Consider the following 18,760-nt stretch of genomic DNA (forward strand, 5'->3'; position numbering starts at 1 on the left):
ATTCGCTGTCTGACAGCAGGGATAGAGTGGGGATAAAAGGGCCCTTTTCAAGACGAAAGCTGGTGACAAGTGGTGTTCCACAAGGCTCAGCATTGAGACCACAACATTTCTCTTCACGCGTTATTGATCTGGATGCAGGAACTGAGGGCATTCTGGCTAAGTTTGCAGATAGTGCAAAGATAGGTGGAGGGGCAGGCAGTAATGAGAAGGTGAGAAGGCTGCAGCAAGATTTAGACAGGTCAGGAGAGTGGGCAAAGAAGTGATAGATGAAATACAACGTGGGAATGTGTGAGGTCTTGCGCTTGGGTAGGAAGAATACAGGCATGGACTATTTTCTAAATAGGGAGAAAATTCATAAATCTGAATGCAAAGGGACTTGGGAATCCTAGTCCAGATTTCTGTTAAGGTAAACGTCCATGTTGAGACAGTATTTAGGAAGGCAAAAATGATGTTGTCATTCATCTCAAAAGGACCAGAATACAAAATCAGGGATGTACTTCTGAGGCTTTATAAGGCTCTTAGCAGACCGCATTCAGAGAATTGTGAGCAATTTTGGGCTCCATACCTCAGGAAGGATGTATTGGCCCTGGAGCGGGTTCAGATGAGTTCCACGAAAATGATCCCAGGAATGAAAAGCTTAACGCATGAGGAACATTTGCGGATTCTGGGACTATATTCAATGCAGTTTAGAAGGGTAAGGGAGGATCTGATTGAAACTTACAGAGTGCTGAATGGCCTGAACAGAGTGGACATTGGGAAGATATTTCCATTGGAAGGAGAGACTAGGACCTGAGGACATAGTCTTAGAGTAAGGGGAAGACACTTTAGAATGGAGGTTAGGAGAAACGTTCTTAGCCAGAGAGTGAGGAATTGTGGAATTCACTGCTACAAGAGGCTGTGGAGTTCAGGTTATTGAGTATACTTAAAACAGAGATGGGTAAGTTCTTGATTGCCAATGGGATCAAAGCTTACAGGGAAAAAGTGGGAATGTGGGGTTGAAAAACCTATCAGCCTTGATCGACTGGCTGGGCAGACATGATGGCCTACTTTCTGCTCCTATGTCTTATGGTCTTAGCGAACTATTTCTCAATGCTACCTGGGCCAGCATTTAGTGCCCACCCCTAGCTGCCACTTGGACTGACTGACTTGGTGAGGCCAGTCAGAGGGCAGTTAAGCGTGTCCTCTGACTGGCCTTAGCAGCATCTTTGCATGTGAGCCTGGAGCCACATCTCGGCCAGACTAGGTGAGGTTGGCAGATGTTCATGCCGAAAGGATATGAGCCAACTAGATGGGTTTTCATGACAATCGACAATGGTTACACGATTGCCATTTGGCTCGCTTTTAATTCCAAAGTTTCATTGACTCAGATTTCACTATCTCCCATGCTGAGATTCAAATCCATGTTCCTGGAACATTAAAATAATCACTGGATTTTCTAGTCTAGTGACAATACCCCTAGGAGGTGGTGGCACAGTGGTATTGTCAATGGGACTAGTAACCTCGAGTGTCTGATATCTGAAAGCTCTGTACTGACTCTATCTCAGCAGGCACTATGAAATGCACAGGCTCAGGGCCTCTAGCCTGAGCTCTGCATGTGTCAGATAAGCCTCTGTGTTAAGTTATTAATATTTACAGATGGTCTCAAAATTTTTGGTTATAGTGTGAAGCAAACCACACTCTTAAAATCTCATGAGGAACACATTCTTGCTCCTCTGCAATCTTTCTAATTTCGACAGAAGAGACGAGGAGTTTATGATAAGAAAATCAAATTTTAGAATATTATAGAGCCAGAGGAGGCCATTCTATCTGCATTGGCTCTTTGAAAGGCTTCTCCAGTTAGTCCCATCTCTATATCCCTTTCCCATAGCCCTGAAAATGCTTCCTATTCAAATATATTTTTCCAATTTGCAGTTGAGAAAATGGTGAATATAGTTGACAGGATCCTGGACTTTATAAACACAGCATAAAGTTCAAAGGCAAGAATGTCATTGTGACCTTGATAAACACTGGTTCAGCCTCATCTGGAATATTGTTCAGGGCACTGCATTTTAGCGAAGATGTGAAGGCTTTAGAGAGGGTGTGGAAAAGATACACGAGAATTCTTGCAGAGATGAGGGTCTTGACTCAATGTGGAGAGCTTGGATAAGCTGCGGTTGTTCTCACTGGAGAAGGGAAGGTGAAGGGGAGATTGAATTGAGGAGTTCAAAATCACCGGAACTTTCCATTGAATCAATAAGGGAGATACAATTTCCAGGGGGAAGAACTGTCAGTCATCGAAGGGACACAGATTGAAGAGAGTTAGGAAAAGAACCAGGTGGGATGGGGTGGAAAGGAGGAGAATTTGTATTTTGAAGCAGTGAAGTGTTGTGATCTGGGACCTGCTGCCTGAAAGAGCAATGGAAGCAGATTCCATGTGAACTTCTAAAAGGGGGAGTCAGAGAAATACAAACAGAGTAGAGGTGTGAGTCTGTTTGGACAGTACAACTAAGGATAAGAGGCAAAATGGGCTCCTCTACCCTTTCATTCTTTGATACTATGAGTTTTAGTTTCACATCAGATGAGACGGAAACAGGCAAATTCTGAATGTTTGACACCTTTATTCACTTGTGGCAATGTTTTCTCTTTAGCTTTCAATTATTTCACTTTTTCTGAGTTGCTAAAATAGTGAGATTGGGCAGGAAGTGAGAGAGCTGACTGGTCACTTTCTATTCTGAATACTGCTGAGCTGTCATCATGCTAACCTCACACTGAGCAGAATTCAACTTCTCGAATTCAAACCTAATGTTCATGCTCAAGTTTCAGGGAAAGGAGTTACAGAGCTTTGGGTCCCAACAGCTGAAAGCACAGTCATTCGTGGGGCACAGTGGGAATTGGGGAATCAGCAAGAGGCTGGAAATGGAGGACCACAGAGATTTCAGGGAGTTGGACAACGTCACAACGATCAGGAGTGGATGGGGGGAGTGGAGAAAGCCTGGAGAAAGTTCGAGATAGTGAGGGGTGTAGGAACCGGTGGAGATCACAAAGACCTGGCGGGTTGAAGAGGCTGAAGGAGGTTACAGCGATAGGGAGAGGTGAAGGGGCTAGATGAGGGTCCAGAGATATGGAGGAGTGTAGGGGCTAGAGGAGATTACAGAGATCAGGAAGATTGTAGGGGTTGAAAGAGGTTACAAAATAAGGAAATGTAGGGGCTGGAGAATATCACAGAGATAGGAAGGGGTTTCAAGGCTGGAGGTGATTATAGAGATGCGTTGGAGCTGGAGGAGGTTAGAGAGAATAATGATGGTGCAGGAGCTGGAAGAGAATATAGCATTGGGGTTAGAGTTGGAAGACCTGGGAGATTATAATTCAGGGAGCTGAATTATGATAAGATGTCCTGCTCACTGGCCACTGCCAGATTTCATCAGCTTCTCCCCCTTAAGCTCTGAAAGAGAAAGGAGTTGGTATTGAGTTCTCTTGTCCAACAGAACTCAATAGATCACAGCAACTTTTACACAATATTCTCATAGGCTACTTAATTCCTCCGAGATGATAGGCGCTCCAAAGACTGTTGCAAGAAATGATAAAATGAAACCTCTGAGAAAATTGTACTCTTACAGAGCTTCTCACTGCTACAGTGCAATCAGAAGCTTAAATTAAAAACAAATTTTGTCAATGCTGTAAATTATAAATTAAATCAAAATGTGTTGGGAAACCCAACAGGTCTGGAGAGAAAAAAATTAACAGTCTGAGTACAATATCACTTCCTTAGAACTGAAAGAGAATGAAAAATTGTGCTGTTGACAGAGGGGAAAGAATGATGAATGGAAAAGATGGTGAAGGTACCCAGAGCAAAAGACAGAGACAGTGCTAGTGGTGGTAAAGGAAGGATTGAGATATAAAATGGTTACAAGTGAGAGGAGAAAATGGGTCCTCTCCGCTTGGATGAAAGCCAATGGGACACATGTTGGTGATGGTTTGATCAATATGTACGACAGAGAGCAAGCTCTCATGTTACTGAGCACAAAGTTGAACCCCATGCTCAAGACTGCTTCTTCGTTCCAGCGAAGCACAATGCTCGATAGAGGAACAACACCTCATTTTCCATTGAGCTCTTTGCAGATTCCTGCACTGAGTTCAACAACTTCAGTCCACCATTTGGATTACACAGCTCACAGGTTTTGTTTGTGCTTTGTTGGTTTTCCTCCCAGTACGGCAGACCTATTCTCTCCTATTCACACCCATCATTAACCCCTGGTTTACACTTCAATCCCTCTTTCCCCATTGTTAACAATCCCTTGGTTTTTCCCTCCAGGCACTATCACCATCTGTCCCACTAGGTCGTCCTCTCCCTCAGTCAACAACATAAAAACTATCATTTATCAACCCCTCTTACTTCAGAGAAACATTCAGATTGAACTCAAAAGATAACTCTATTTCTCTTTGTCTATAGATGCTTGGGTTTCTCCAGTATTGTTGAGGTTCTGTTCGCCAAGCTGGGAATTTGTGTTGGAGACGTTTCGTCCCCTGTCTAGGACAAGCCAAACAGAGAACAGCCAGGGAATTCCCCGAGGCATGGTACTCATCCACAGATTCAATCAATAAGCACATCGACCTGGACCCAATATACCGGCCACTGCAGCAGACAGCTGGAACTGACAACCGGAAGCGACAGATACAGATCACTATAAATGCCGGAGGAAACATCACAGAAGCGCTCCACAGGAGGGTCCCAAGCACTGAGGATGTCACTGAGACAGGGGACGAAACGTCTCCAACACAAATTCCCAGCTCGGCGAACAGAACCACAACAATGAGCACCCGAGCTACAAATCTTCTCCCAAACTTTCTCCAGTATTTTCTGTTTTCAGTCCCAAGGTTCGTGTCTCTGCACTTCCTTCATTCTATATCTAGAAAGATGGTCTGCCTTTAGTCCAGAGGTCAGTATGTAGTAGAAACATTTCAAATACATCAGTGATTGGAATCAGTCTTTGTACAGTCACAACATCAACAAAGGGTGATGTTGGTCATGGAACTAATTATAGAGATGCATTGGAGCAACGACTATTGTTCGACTGCTCACCTGGAGAGTAACGGGCAACACACTCTGCTTGGGCTGAATGGCTTCATCCTGTGCTGTTCACTCTGTATATTAATTCAAAAGGATTGACGTATTACTGCGTGTGGCTTCAGGAAGTAGGTACAGAGTGTCAAAGTGGCTGAATACACAGCCTTACAATAAACAAACTGTGAATGCTATGCATGACCCTGGCAATTTTACTCTGCAGACCTGGGCAGCTAGTGACATAGTTCACAGTGGCTGAATGATCTCTTCCTATTCCAGTGCAACAGTGTTTTTGGGCTGAATGGTCTCCTCCCATTCCAGTGTAATAGGGTCAATGGGCTGAATGGTCTCCTTCTATTTCAGTGTGACAGGATGAATGGCATCCACCTGGTCTGAAATAACAGGCTCCTGGGGGCTGAATGGCTTCCTCCTGTTCCTGCAAACACGCTCAAGGAGGGGACTGAAGGGCTGAAGGGCATTTCTGATGAAGGGCTTTTGCCCGAAATACCAATTTTCCTGCTCCTTGGATGCTGCCTGACCTGCTGTGCTTTTCCAGCACCACTCTGATCTAAACTCTGGTTTTCAGCATCTGCAGTCCTCACTTTTGCCGGGTCTCCTCCTATTCCAATGTAACAGTGTTGATGGACTGAATGGTCTCCTCCTATTTCAGCGTAGCAGGTTTAATGGGCTGAAAGGTCTCCTCCCATTCCAGTGTGACAGGGTTAATGGGCTGAATGGTCTCCTTCCGTTTCAGCGTGACAGGATGAATCATGTCCACCTGTTCTGAAATAACAGGCTCCTGGGGCTGAATGGCTTCCTCCTGTTCTTGCAAACGTGCTCAAGGAGGGGACTGAATGATCCCCTTCCTGTTCCGGTGAATCATGGCAATGACTGGCTCGTCTACACAGAAATAACATCAAAGATCTTTCCAGCAGTTTACAGTTTGCTTGCAGTGATAGCTATGGCGCTGCTTTCTCACAATTTCCTCATTTCCTGACTTGAATCACCTTGACAGTAAGTTATCAAACACACAGGGACTGCAGCACAGGAAGAGACCATTCCACTCAGGCGGAGCATGTGGGCAGTTATTCCCCATGCAAGTAATAGAACAGCTCAAGGGTAAGCAATGGAACTCACTTCCATGACCAACATCATGTTTCATAGATACATAGAATCCCTACATAGTGGAAGCAGACTATTTGGCCCATTGGGTCCACATTGACCTTACAAAGACCTAGCAAACCCAGAATCACCCTCTGACGCTGTTCATGTAACCCTGCATTTCCCATGGTGAATCCACCCAGCCTGCACATCAATGGACACAATGAGCAATTTAGCATGGCCAATCCATCTAACCTAATTTTGTTTTCTAGCCTTTACAGTCAGATTCAAAAAATTGACACCTTTGGATTTCTCCTACGACACCCCTACAGTCTCCCCGTGTTCTCATAGGGCGGCACGGTGGCACAATGGTTAGCATTGCTGCCTCACAGCGCCTGTAGACCTGGGTTCAATTCCCGACTCAGGCTACTGACTGTGTGGAGTTTGCACGTTCTCCCCGTGTCTGCGTGGGTTTCCTCCGGGTGCTCCGGTTTCCTCCCACAGTCCAAAGATGTGCGGGTCAGGTGAATTGGCCAAGCTAAAATTGCCCGTAGTGTTAGGTAAGGGGTAAATGTAGGGGTATGGGTAGGTTGCGCTTCGGCGGGTCGGTGTGGACTTGTTGGGCCGAAGGGCCTGTTTCCACACTGTAAGTCTAATCTAATCTAATCTAAACCCCTACAGTCTCCCCGTCTTCTCATACCACACCCCTACAGTCTCCTCGTGTCCTCATACCACACCCCTACAGTCTCCTCGTGTCCTCATACCACACCCCTACAGTCTCCCCGTGTTCTCATACCACACCCCTACAGTCTCCGCGTGTTCTCATACCACACCCCTACAGTCTCCCCGTGTTCTCATACCACACCCCTACAGTCTCCTCGTGTCCTCATACCACACCCCTACAGTCTCCTCGTGTCCTCATACCACACCCCTACAGTCTCCCCGTGTTCTCATACCACACCCCTACAGTCTCCCCGTGTTCTCATACCACACCCCTACAGTCTCCCCGTGTCCTCATACCACACCCCTACAGTCTCCCCGTCTTCTCATACCACACCCCTACAGTCTCCCCGTGTCCTCATACCACACCCCTACAGTCTCCCCGTCTTCTCATACCACACCCCTACAGTCTCCCCGTGTCCTCATACCACACCCCTACAGTCTCCCCGTCTTCTCATACCACACCCCTACAGTCTCCCCGTGTCCTCATACCACACCCCTACAGTCTCCCCGTGTTCTCATACCACACCCCTACAGTCTCCTCGTGTTCTCATACCACACCCCTACAGTCTCCCCGTGTTCTCATACCACACCCCTACAGTCTCCCCGTGTCCTCATACCACACCCCTACAGTCTCCCCGTGTCCTCATACCACACCCCTACAGTCTCCGCGTGTCCTCATACCACACCCCTACAGTCTCCCCGTGTCCTCATACCACACCCCTACAGTCTCCCCGTGTTCTCATACCACACCCCTACAGTCTCCCCGTGTCCTCATACCACACCCCTACAGTCTCCCCGTGTCCTCATACCACACCCCTACAGTCTCCCCGTGTTCTCATACCACACCCCTACAAACTCCTCGTGTTCTCCGACGTCACTCTGACAATACTCTGACATTGCTGCAGCCTCCAAGTCCTTGTCCATTCCCTGATTTCCATCGGTCCAGCAGCCTTCTGCTACCTGGGTCTCAAGTTCTGGAATGTCTCTCTAAATCTCGGGATGAACAATAGGTCAGAACAGGAGGAGATCAGATTGTTCTGGGCCGAGTGTGGGAAAGAGGTACTAACAAAGCTCTACTCGAGTATTTTCAAAGATATCGAGACTATGGCCTGAAGGGCCTGTTCTGTATGATTCTATGATCCATGATTTGTATTTATTTAGAAATTGTCATGACTAGAAATCAGCAAAGCTGGGGGCGGGGGTGGGGTGGTGGTGGGGTGGGGGGTGGGGGAGGCGGGGAGGTGCGGGTGGGCACTGTCAAACACTACACTTCCTAAATAACAACCAAAAGTTTTATGAAAAGCTCAACAGGTCTGGCAGCATATATGAAAAGAAATCAGAGTTAACGTTTCCAGTCAGGTGACCCTTCCTTGGAACTGATAGTAGATGGGAAAATGCCAGTTTATGTGGAGAAAATATAATGGGGCAAGGGGTAAGGAGTAAACAATAGGTGGTGACAGAGCCCAAAAGGAGTGAAGAACTGTTGGACAGACAAAGCAAAGATCAAAATCCAGCTTAATAACTAATATTCACTGGAAAAGTGAATTTTTCTGTCCAGTCTCACCACCAAAACAAACACCGTCCAGAGGCAAAACATCTGAAGGATCAGTTCATTCGAAGTGGGCCTTGTACAGAAATTCGCTGTTTGTCTCTGATCTACAGAGGAGTTAAAACCCACAGGACTCCAGACTGTTACAGCACTGTATTAGAGCGGCCAACCCATCAGGCCATGTTCTGTCCTCCTGTTTGAGTGATTCAATTGATCCCACTCTCTGTCCCATCCACACCTTTTCCCTATAAAGCTCCACAAAATCTTTTCCTTTGTGTTTGAGAGGTACTGTTTAAAGGAGCCAGCTCTGATAGTCTGTAGTTCTTTCGTGTACAAACACTGAAAATTTCGGAAGGGTGGGCAGTCTTTCTCTTCAATCATTTGTTGTGGTGCAGGTGATAGAATTACTATATAGGTCAGATTCCAGAAGGAATCCTATTTTGATTGGCAATCAGATTTACTTTCCTCTTTTTTGGTTGCCATGGTGGTCAGTCACTGAACGCATTCACATAAAGCTGACAATGTACTTTCAGCAAGCAACATAAAAATGCATTTCACAGAAGAGAAAAAAAAAGGTGTTACATTATATAAGAACTATTTGATATCATCTCTGTTAAGTTCAGAGAGAAAGGTTCATTCCTATTTGCATCAATAACAACTTATCGACTCTCCACCTCAGTGAAGACCCACCTCCCTTTAAAGTTCCTTCTTCAGCTAGAGCAACTATAACTAATTTCACTTCAGCAAATTTCTGCATTTATTTGATCATGCTTTTCTTCAGTTCATGAGTCTTCCTGCGATCCTGAAATAGGTTTCCCTTGTGTCCAGGTTTCCCTTCCATCTGCTGTATAACCGTGGGGAGTTTCTTGGGTGTCCTGTAGATGTGCTGCTGGAAAAGCACAGCAGGTCAGGCAGCATCCGAGGAACAGGAAATTCGACGTTTCGGGCATAAGCCCTTCATCAGGATTCATCAGCGCCTGAGACCCGGGTTCAATTCCCGACTCAGGCGACTGACTGTGTGGAGCTTGTACATTCTCCCCGTGTCTGCGTGGGTTTCCTCCGGGTGCTCCGGTTTCCTCCCACAGTCCAAAGATGTGCGGGTCAGGTGAATTGGCCAGGATAAATTGCCTGTAGTGTTAGGTGTAGGGGTATGGGTGGGGTGCGCTTCGGCGGGTCGGTGTGGACTTGTTGGGCCGAAGGGCCTGTTTCCACACTGTAAGAAATCTAATCTAATCTAATCCTGGCCGTTGTAATCAAACTGTACTGTTTAAATAAACTGAAATAACTGCATCAAGGCTGATATCCTGTCACCAACTCACCCTTTATTGATCTGTGCACAGTACACAGGCAGTGACTGGCCAGCTCAGAGTCAGTCCATGAAATCGTGGAATTCTCTGAATCCACTGAATCCCCTGATTACATCTGTCAGCCAGGGCTCCCTGACTGGCCCAGGTTAACAGCCCAGGAGAAGTATCACATTATCAATGACATCCGCCTGGTTCCAATCAACAACCAAGCTACAAGTAAAAAATGAGGTCTGCAGATGCTGGAGATCACAGCTGCAAATGTGTTGCTGGTCAAAGCACAGCAGGTTAGGCAGCATCTCAGGAATAGAGAATTCGATGTTTCGAGCATAAGCCCTTCATCAGGAATAAGAGAGAGAGAGCCAAGCAGGCTGAGATAAAAGGTAGGGAGGAGGGACTAGGGGGAGGGGCGATGGAGGTGGGATAGGTGGAAGGAGGTCAAGGTGAGGGTGATAGGCCGGAGTGGGGTGGGGGCGGAGAGGTCAGGAAGAGGATTGCAGGTTAGGAGGGCGGTGCTGAGTTGAGGGAACCGACTGAGACAAGGTGGGGGGAGGGGAAATGAGGAAGCTGGAGAAATCTGAATTCATACCTTGTGGTTGGAGGGTTCCCAGGCGGAAGATGAGGCGCTCCTCCTCCAGCCGTCGTGTAGTTGTGTTCTGCCGGTGGAGGAGTCCAAGGACTTGCATGTCCTCGGTGGAGTGGGAGGGGGAGTTAAAGTGTTGAGCCACGGGGTGATTGGGTTGGTTGGTTCGGGCGGCCCAGAGGTGTTCTCTGAAGCGTTCCGCAAGTAAGCGGCCTGTCTCACCAATATAGAGGAGGCCACATCGGGTGCAGCGGATGCAATAGATGATGTGTGTGGAGGTACAGGTGAACTTGTAATAGATGATGTGTGTGGAGGTACAGGTGAACTTGTAATAGATGATGTGTGTGGAGGTACAGGTGAACTTGTAACCAAGCTACAATCTGGAATTAAATGATACCATCTTAACCCCAAACAGAAACATTTACATGACAACCAGCATCTGGCTCAAAAGAGATGACGGTACTTTAAATGCCAAAGAGGGAAAGCATCCAAGGACTCAGTATCCATAATCAAAGGATGAAATGAGTTTCCTGTCAATGGGAGCCACCATAGAATAATGGAGTACATATAGATCAGACTTCAGACAGATGGAAAGTCAGTTATAGAGTCACAGAGTCACAGAGATGTACAGCATGGAAACAGACCCTTCGGTCCAACCCGTTCATGCCGACCAGATATCCCAACCCAATCTAGTCCCACCTGCCAGCACCCGGCCCATATCCCTCCAAACCCTTCCTATTCATATGCCCATCCAAATGCCTCTTAAATGTTGCAATTGTACTAGCCTCCACCACTTCCTCTGGCAGCTCATTCCATACACGTACCACCCTCTGCGTGGAAAAGTTGCCCCTTAGATCTCTTTTATATCTTTCCCCTCTCACCCTAAACCTATGCCCTCTAGTTCTGGACTCACCGACCCCAGGGAAAAGACTTTGTCTATTTATCCTATCCATGACCCTCCTAATTTTGTAAACCTCGATAAGGTCACCCCTCAGCCTCCGATGCTCCAGGAAAAACAGCCCAGTCTGTTCAGCTTCTCCCTATAGCTCGAATCCTTCAACCCTGGCAATGTCCTTGTAAATCTTTTCTGAACCCTTTCAAGTTTCACAACATCTTTCCGTTAGGAAGGAGACCAGAATTGCGCGCAATATTCCAACAGTGGCCTAACCAATGCCTTGTACAGCCGCAACATCACCTCCCAACTCCTGTACTCAATACTCTGACCAATAAAGGAAAGCATACCAAACGCTTTCTTCACTATCCTATCTACCTGCGACTCCACTTTCACTATGAACCTGCACTCCAAGGTCTCTTTGTTCAGCAACACTCCCTAGGACCTTACCATTAAGTGTATAAGTCCTGCTAAGTTTTGCTTTCCCAAAATGCAGCACCTCGCATTTATCTGAATTAAACTCCATCTGCCACTTCACAGCCCATTGGTCCATCTGATCAAGATCCTGTTGTAATCTGAGGTAACCCTCCTCACTGTCCCCTACACCTCTAATTTTGGTGTCATCTGCAAACTTACTAAGTGTACCTCTCATGCTCGCTTTTGAGTACAAATAAGAATCCATTTTCATGGTTGATGAGATTGTCAGAAATACTGATAACTGGAATTTTCTCAGGCTCCCATGAATATTTCACTGTGGGAGAGTTTTACACAGCTTGTTCTGCTGTAAGATGTCTTCTTATTTTTTTCACCAGAAAGAGACTTGTCTCCTGCACACCTTTGAGATCATTTCTCCCAATGACACATACAGATGTCTTGAATAAACAGGAACCAACAGAACAGTGTTGATAAACCACCTTCAGCACATTTATTCTAACCAGGTTTATCCAACAAATGAAGCCATAAACCTTCCTGCTAATCCCTCTTAAAATAGTTACTTTTTTCCCTTTCCACAGTTACTTGACGTTTCAGTTGTGATCTGGCTAGTCATCGCTCACATTACTGTCGAACAATTCGCAGCAGTCATATACTCCATCAAACCTCAATAATTGCCTTTAGTCAATCCACAATATTTAACAGTTCAATGTTTCATTTAATGTTGGTCCTGAATTATAAATATGCATCCTCAACATGCCTCCCAACTTGGAAAATAAACCACCATTTCCAAATGCATTTCATTGTGGTGTAAACATGAAAACACAAAAATATTTCAGACTTCACTTCACTTACTTTCATTCACTCTAATACCAGTACAGTGTTTCTGATCACTTTCTTCATCACCCTCTCATCGCGCATGGCATTCTTGGTAATGCATCAGCAATATCATTATCTGTTTCAGTCATGTATATCATTCTTAATGTAGTTGAATGAGTCATCGCCAATGAAACAGTTTGGCATCTTGATTTTTAAATTTTTCTACAAAGGCCTATGGATTATGGTCAGCCCATTTTAGTGTTTCTCTGTGGTCATGATCGACATAAAGGTTGAAAGGTTTTATAGCCAGTAACAAGACCAGAATTAGATTTTCTACTTCCATTGATCTGGATTCAGTTTCTGAGAAAAGTGCGCTATCTGCTTCTTCATGTCATTTTGCAACAGGACTTCACCCTTCCCTAAGTGAAAGGCATCAATCCCCAGTATAAATGGTGATAACCTTAGAGAGACTGGAGGTCAGGCCTACAAGGGAGCACCCATCTTGGGAGCTGGACCGTGTCCAGAAAAAAGTCTAGGGGTGACATCACAGGAGACATATTGTTGCTTGATGAGCTGCTGCTCAGATCTGTAATTGAGCTGGGAAGGTAGAAGTTATAGACACAAGAGAGAAAAGATAATTTGTAAATATGGACCAAGGATTTTTGCTTTCCTCTATTTTTTAGTTGTAAGTCAATAGTATTAAGAGTAAGATTGAAGTGAACAAAAGTAATGAAAGTTAAAACAATTGAATAGTATTAGAAGTGGAAACGTCAACAAGGCCAAGGGGACCTTTAGGATGGGCTAAAGGGCTAAAATTGTTCATGATATTTGACAACTGCATGACCTTGAATAAGTCCTGTGATGGGCAACTCACATTCCTGTATGTGCCAAAGATGGCACAATCTGTACTTGTTTTTCTGTTTATTATACTGTGGACTTCACCACGGACCTGGATCGTGAACGCTGCCAGGAATGAACCTAAGCCTCCAGATCAGCCAGCGATTGAGTTTATCATCTTTTATTATTACTCAATAAATGTTTATATTTAAGTAAATTTCTGTTGCCCATCCTTCTCTGAACTACATTTAATCAAATCCGAAGAACCACTTGGGTACACTCTGTGATCCAAGACAACGCCCCATCCTGTGGTGTACAGCGAGTCGTGGTCTGGACAAACCAAAGTACAGGAAGTTGTAGTGACTGCCCAAACTCGATCTCTGGGTTTCAGAGCTCAAGCAGCAGCTCCAGTCACTGAGCTGTCTATGAGGCAGAGAACAATGTGGATAGCACAGTCATAGCACAGATTAGGGAGAAGCAGGCAGGTTGGGAATCTGTGAACACCTGACATGGTCCACACTGTCACAAACAATGTGGTACAAACTATTTTGATAGGAAAGGAGATGTGGTCCTACAGTCAGAATTTGGTGATCCTGAGAAAAAAATGAACAGAGGAACACTGTAGGAACTTCAAAATTGCTCTCAGTGTTAAGTGCAAGTAGAAGGTAAGAAAGATAACTGTGTGCTTGGAAAGATGTTGCAGGAGGGTGGGTTTTAGATTGCTGTGACACTGGGACTGGCTCTGAGGGAGATGGTACCTGTAGAAGCCTGATGGACTGCATCTGCAACTGAGCCGGGGGTAATTTCTTTGTTGGGCATTTTGTTTGTGCTGCTTGGGAGGGTTAATACTCATTGAACAGGGGCGTGAAGACCAGGAGAGAATATTCACAAGAATTATATGTATGCACAAAATACTGGGATACTGGGAGAGGCAGGCAGAACTAAAGTATAAATTAATCTGTTAATATGCAGATGAAGGGAGAAAGTATGAATTCTAAAGCAGGGTTACACTGCATGTGTGTGAATGCATTCAGTTATAGAGCCATAGAGATATACAGCACGGAAACAGAACCTTTGGTCTGACTCATCCATGCAAACCAGATATTCTACATTAATCTCGTCCCATTTGTCAACATTTGGCCCATATCACTCAGAACCCTTCCTATTCATATATTCTTTTTAATGTTGCAATTGTCCCTACCTCCACCACTTCCTCTGACAGCTCATTCCATACAAGCACCACCCCCTGTGTGAAAAAAATACCCCTTGGTCTTTCTTTCAAATCTTTTCCCTCTCTCCTTAAACTTATGCTCTCTAGGTTTGGATTCCATTACTTTGTGAAAAGGCCGTGACTATTCACCCCTCATGATTATATAAACTTGTCTAAGATCATTCCTCAGCCTCCGATGCTCCAGGGAAAATAGCTCCCACCCTTCTCAGCCTTTCCTCAAACTCTCCAATCCAGGCAACATCCCTTTAAGTATTTTCTGAATCCTTTCACGTTTCACAACATCTTTCCTATAGCAGGGTGACCAGAATTGAACACAGTGTTCCAAAAGTGGCCTAACCAAGTCCTGTATAGCCGCAACATGACCTCCCAACTCCTACTGAATGCACTGACTAATAAAGGCAACCAAGTGCCCTCTTCAGTATCCTGAAGCTGTACACAAAGGTTACTTTGTTAGGCAATATTCCCCAGGACCTTACCGTTAAGTGGATTAGTCCTGTCCTGATTTACCTTTCCAAAATGCAGCACTTCACACATACCTAAACTAAATTCCATCTGCCAAACCTTGGCCCAGTCGCCTATCTGACCAAGGTCCCATTGTACTCTGAGATTACCTTCTTCATGATCCACTGCACTTCCAATTTTGGTTTCATCTGCAAACTTGCTAATCATATCTCTTATATTCACATCCAAATCATTTGTATATTATTACAAAAAGTAGTGGACCAGTACGAAACCTTGTCGAATGCATTAGTGACATCCACACTGCTCTGCTTTCATTAATCCTCTTTGTCACTTCTTCAAAAAACTCAATCAAGTTAGTGAGACATGGTTTCCCATCTAGAAAGGCACATTGACTATCCCCAATCAGTCCATGCTTTTCCAAATACATGTACAGGGAAACCTCGATTATCTGAACATGATGGGCAGACACTATTTCATTCGGATAATGTATTAAATGCCATTCCTCTGGGGCTCGGAGTTTAAAAAATCTGCTCCCCATTCAGGAGACTGCAGAAGCACACAGTGCGAGAGGCCCCAAACCCCCATCCCAGCCCCCAACCCTGTCAAACCCCACCTCCCCCACTCCCAACCCTGTGCAACACCCCCCTGCCCCCATCACAGGCTGCCCCACCCCCAACCCCGTTCAATGCCATCCCCCACCCCCAAAACCCATCCAACCCCGTTCCCCAACCCAGTGCAATACCGCCCTCCTCCACTCAGTGTAACACTGCCCAGTGGGTCCCTGCCCTGAACCCAGTGCAATACCGCGGCCTGCACCAAACCCCATCCAACTCCCCCCCACCGCTCCTGTGCAACACTGCTCCCCATCCTGCTCCCAACCCCGTCCAACACCTCCCCTCGCCCACACCCCCCATCCCTGTCCCCTCTCCGGGGCAGCTGGACTGGACACCAACAACAAGACTGCTACTGCTGCCTTTGTGGGATAAGTCTCTAAATAGCGTACACACACACACACACACACACACACACGCAGCCACAGCCACAGCCACACACACAACTTTTCACTGTAACCTTTTGACAGGTTCCACCTTTTCCCTGTACGGGACAACATTGGAGAGGTTATCTTGGGAAGACGGGGGGTTTGGGTACACCCCTGTGTTGGGGGAAAGTGTTGGGGGAAAAGAGAGAGAGGGCGGGCAGACAGTCAGTCATTTGGAGACGGCGCCTGTTTACTCACTATAAACAAAAGATGCAATCAGTGTTGGAAACAGGTCTTTGATGTCATGTTTCTATTGGGACCTCAGATTTCCTTCGGATAATCTGATTTTCAGAAAATTGGTATTCAGATAATCAAGTTTCCTCTGTAAATCCTGTTCCTCAGAACCTCCACCAACATATTACCCACTACTGATGTCAGGCTCACTGGTCTATAGCTCTCTGGTGTTTTCTTAGCACCTTTCTTCAATAATGGCACCACATTAGCCACCCTTTAGCCTTCCAGCACCTCACCTGAAGATATAGACGATACAAATACAGAAATCACCAGATCATCTGCACATCACACAATTGAGTAATCCCAAAATCACTTTACTGGTTAGTCTTTGAAATGTAGCTGGCACACTTTTCAAAGCAAATGACATACCTTTAAACTGTTAAAGTCTATTCAGTGTCATAAAAGCTGAAATTTCCTTTGCTCTCTCAGATAAGGTTACCTGCTGTTATCCTCAGACTAAGCCCAGTTTTGAAATATAAGTTGCTTGTCCCAGCTTCTCAATGCAGCCTTCCAGCCACAAAAGGATACAAATCAGATTTTGTAACTGCACTGACTTTGCGATAATCAACACATCTGATTTTGGTACCAACACTATCAGTGAGTTCCATTCACTGCAACTGACTTTGATTATATTGTCTTTGACATGCTTTAAGTTTATTTTTGAAGCTGGGTCAATTTTAGCAAGTTAAGTCTGTGAGGATATCATTTAGCTTGAACAGCATTTCCTATATTGACATCATGCATACGTAGACTGGTACTTCCTAACTTATTCCCACCTGTGATTGTAATAACTCTTTCAGGTCATTTTGATTTTTGTCTGGAAGGTTACTCAACAATTTATCCAAAGTTTTGAGAATGACCTCATTATCCAATTTAATTGGAGGAATATCGAATTCACTACAAATTGTAACAAGTACGGTGACAATGCTGCTCCTTTAACAAGATTATGTTGTCCTTGTTTTTTTTCAGAAGATCGTAAAAATACTAGTTCCAAAATATCTAGGGTTGATCTACTTGAAGAAGCTTTTAAGTTTAAAAAAAAACCTGTCCAATGAAAGGGCAGTGGTCAGTTCCCCCAGCTCAGCTTTTCTCTGGTTTGGGTTGGTGTTAGCAACCCAGGCAGTTGTGAAGCTGCTGGGACCAGAGAAGCAGGTCCTCCCCCTCTCTGACATCTCTCCTGTAAGAACCTGTGTTTGATTTTGCCTTTTTTCTGTCAGGGGGTGTTTATGGGGATTATTGCAAGTGTTTGGAACAGCATCACTAAATTGTGATAATCTGTTGGTTTTTCAGATGGTTAAGTTATTCTATATTCTGTTCATTTCTGTCTGTTTTTCATTTAGTAATCTTGCAAGTAAATTATGTTTTGTTTAAATCAAAGTAGTTTGACCAGCTGTATTACTCCTGGAATACCTGCTAAAAGAATTAGCAAAGTTAGGGTCCAGGCTACTTTCTTGAAATGTTTTGAGTGGGTTTGGCCTGGTCCATAACAGACTGGGGGCTCGTCTGGGATTTGTTCTATAGTTCTGGTTGGACTCGCAGGCAGTGCATGGTAGGTGATAATGTCTTTTGTTCTGTGTGTTGAATTCAATTGGTTTAAACAGTGCTTGGGTTGGCAATGGCTCTTTCACTCAGCAAGAGTTTTCTGGGGGACTTTGGGGATTTTGCAAAAGGTGGAAATTAGCAGGCAATCTGGAGTTGGGGCTGCCTTCTTCCAGAAGGAAAGGAGAGATAATTGCAGCGAAAACTGAGCATTTAAATTTGTTGGAAATGCCATCAGAAGCTTTAGAGATGGGTAAAGGTCCAATTAAAATTGAAGCAGCTTGAGTTAGAGGCAAAAGACATAGAAAGGGAAAAAGGAATTTTAAAAAAAATGAAAAAAATGAGAAATGTTTGAATTAGGACTAAAAGCAGAGGATAGAGAAAAATAACGAAAGGCCATAGCAGAACAAAAAGAAAAGGACAGAATCGCCTTAGCAGAACAAAAAGAAAAAGAAAGAGAAAGAGAAAGAGAGAGAAAAGGAGAGAGAGAGAGGAGTTCAAACTTTAGAAATTGGCACTTAGATAGGAAAGTCAGCTTAAAAAGATGGAGATGAAGGCTGAACGTAAGTTCAGTGAGGAAGAGAGTGAGGGTGAGTAAACCCATGGTAGCCAAATGCCTGATGAGAAACAGCTGAAGTATATTCAAGCATTGCTTAATGTAATGTATATGAGTGTTGAGGTGTACTAACAATTTAAGACTGAGGGATTTTAAAATCAAGCCATCTTTGGATATGGATGGTTCATTTTTTTTTGGTGGGGGGGGGTGTTGGTGGGGGCAAGATGTATATATCATAGAATCCATATAGTATGAAAACAGGCCCTTCAGCCCAACAAGAACCTACCAACCCTCCGAAGAGTAACCCACTCAGACCCATTCCCCCTACCCTATATTTACTAATCCACCTAACCTACACATCTTTGGACTGTGGGAGGAAACTGGAGCACCCAGATGAAACCTGCACAGACGCATGGAG

The 18,760-nt window shown here is 44.9% G+C and overlaps 1 protein-coding gene across 1 annotated transcript in view; it reads right to left on the reverse strand.

Annotated features, from left to right (window-relative positions):
* The window catches only part of LOC132833888 (sialic acid-binding Ig-like lectin 10), a 74,133-nt gene that overhangs the window by 38,799 nt on the left and 16,574 nt on the right, over positions 1–18,760 (reverse strand). Inside the window, exon 2 of the mRNA XM_060852545.1 lies at positions 5,060–5,121. The gene's annotated coding sequence lies outside the window, so the exon portion shown is untranslated. The remainder of the gene's footprint in view (positions 1–5,059; positions 5,122–18,760) is intronic.

Source organism: Hemiscyllium ocellatum, chromosome 38 (assembly GCF_020745735.1).
Source record: "Hemiscyllium ocellatum isolate sHemOce1 chromosome 38, sHemOce1.pat.X.cur, whole genome shotgun sequence".
NCBI lineage: Eukaryota > Metazoa > Chordata > Chondrichthyes > Orectolobiformes > Hemiscylliidae > Hemiscyllium > Hemiscyllium ocellatum.